Source organism: Triticum aestivum, chromosome 7D (assembly GCF_018294505.1).
Source record: "Triticum aestivum cultivar Chinese Spring chromosome 7D, IWGSC CS RefSeq v2.1, whole genome shotgun sequence".
NCBI lineage: Eukaryota > Viridiplantae > Streptophyta > Magnoliopsida > Poales > Poaceae > Triticum > Triticum aestivum.
Window position 1 is genome coordinate 151,558,772 of NC_057814.1, and position 2,557 is coordinate 151,561,328.

Below are 2,557 nucleotides of genomic sequence, written 5' to 3' on the forward strand. Positions count from 1 at the left end.
TAATGGCTGAGATTTTAAAGGTCTAAAAGTAACGTACAATATTTGGAACGTGCAACTACTGTTATAACAAGTCAACCTGTCAAGTTGCCTCCAAAAAAAATTCAACCTGTCCGGTATGTAATAATCTTCTAAAAAAGAGGCCACGTACATGGTAATACATGTGTGTATCGTGCAAAAAAATACATGTCCTTATGGGACACTTGAAGGATGGAGAGTCCTGCACTAATGCATATGCTGATGTCAAGATGACATCACCACAACAATCAATTTTATAGAAACCCACGGAGACTCCCCCCTCTAGCGCTAATGCCCAATCTACGCCTCATCGACGCTAGCGCTCCCCCCCTTCCTTCTGAAACTGACAGAGACTCCGTCTTGCTCATGCCCAGTCGACGCCTCTGAAGCTCTTCCCGTCTTCCTCCTTGCCAGAAGAAAGTTCGAGAATTTTGCTTGCAAGGTCTTCTTTTCGAATCATGAATCTATTATTTCCTTTATCCATCTCAGGTACTCATGCCCTAATTTCTCTCATCTGTTTGACCACAGTATTTTTGCAGATGCATCTTTCAATACTAATAAACAGATTCAGGAGCATCACTTCAGGGGCATGAATGAGTAAACTTTGCTCTCGCCTCCAAGACACGCATCTATTTTCGGCCTACTATTGTTATGGAGCTAGCGAAGTATTTCATCCTTCCAAGACTCTGTGTTTTCTCTGGCAAAGCATACTAAAAAGTACACAAGTAAGACTAATCCAGATATTCACTTCAGTATTACTATTATCCAATATGTTGTGTTCATCACAAACGCACAACAAATTTGCTTGATGCTTAATGTTTAAGCAACAAAAAAAACATGGAGTATATGATTCTGTTGTTTCTGATGCTTCAGATTAGAAAATCATGTTTTCTGTCCGTGTAATTTGTAGGACAAAGGAGGTTGTGGAGGACGTGCACTTCTGATTAGTCTCACAAGTCAGAACTGACGTCCTAAATTGTTTATTAGCCGTATTCTTGATTTTTTTGTTTGTGGATTTTAAAGCACAGAGGAAGTTGGCGCATGGATGAAGAGGTAATAGTGACTGGTGTACTTTTGTGGTAAAAATATGTAACTTACCTAATTAGTTAACAGTTGTATTTGTTATACTCCATGGATTTTCATGCGCGCTTCTTAAAAATTTATTGACTTAATGCAAACTTAAATATCATTATATATCAGTACTTAAGACGGTACACATGTATCGGTTTCTGCATAGAAAATTGCTGATCTTTTTTGTTCTTACGAATTGTTTGTGTTTTGTGGAATTAGTGTTCCCGTAGCCCAAATCCTATTGAATTCACACACGCTTAAGTAACACTCCAGGTTGAATTGATCATCTGCTCTTCTGTACGTCCATGTTCAGATAACAGCAGCCATGCTTTAGGATCTTTTAGTCCTAATTTTTGTAATGCAATGTCGGTTTCCATGAAAATGCTACTGTCTATTGACATGTCAATAGAAATATATATGAGATGTTGTACATGCAAACGGTAATATCTTGGTAGTATAATGATGTACATGCTTTATTGATTGGAATAGATCTTGAGGCTACTATAGAATTCACAAATGAAACAACGCGGTTTGGATAATATATTACTTCACCTTCTTTTTACTAAAGTGTGCACACTAGAAGACAAACTGCGCCTTTGCTTCCAATTACACCTTTGAAACTCCTGGGGTATTTTATTTGATTATTTGTCCTGTATTATTTGGCTGGTATGTTAACTATATTATTTTTACCCGTATCCAAATATTTTTAATTTGTGTAAAATTATGCTTACTTATCTGCAGAAAATTGCAAATCCATTCTTAACTGTGAAGCGCACATGAAGAATGTCCATATGCAAAGTTATCCCTTGATTGCTACAAGCAATAACCCAGTTTTTATTTCTTTTTCAAATATCTAGATACGTAATGCATTGATATTACCCTATAGTAGTTTAGCTGATGAATTTACCAGGTCTTAATTGTGAACTTTGCCATTATTTTCCTGTGGCCAATGTTCATATGGTCTGGACATACGACACCATCACTCTTGCAGCTACTCCCTCCTTCAACAATTTATTAACAAATTAAACAAATATAGTAATTTCTATTGTGAAATGTTTCTCATTTTGAATAGTTATATTCAGGAAATGCGTAAAGAATTCCTGCGAAGTTTCTGTAAAAGAACATGTTTTCAATTATTGTTATATCTATGTGATATATGAATTATCTAGGCCATGCGGCTGAACGGATTTGAAGACTATCTCAGGACAGGAACTCCATAGGGATATATGCATGCATAAACAGGTGTAAGTCAAGACTAAATACAATTCTTGATTCATTTCACTTATATTCTCCTGCATCCCGCAATCTCTAATTTTTGTGAGATCATCATTTGAAACATGTTCCGGTTATATGAATGTAAGGACGCACTGAGATGGAGACGGCTACTAAAAGGGTAGCCATCCAATTAGATGTAAACAATGTCGACTGATGTAGTATTCCATGTCATGACAACGACAATGATGTCAACAGT

At 36.5% G+C, this 2,557-nt stretch overlaps 1 long non-coding RNA gene across 1 annotated transcript; it reads left to right on the forward strand.

Moving 5' to 3' along the window:
* Window positions 1-316: 316 nt before the first annotated feature.
* On the forward strand, window positions 317-2,079 carry LOC123163690 (uncharacterized). Its single transcript, XR_006481943.1, has 3 exons — window positions 317-457; window positions 544-740; window positions 926-2,079. It is a non-coding gene; the product is annotated as an uncharacterized lncRNA (long non-coding RNA).
* The last annotated feature ends 478 nt before the right edge of the window (window positions 2,080-2,557 follow it).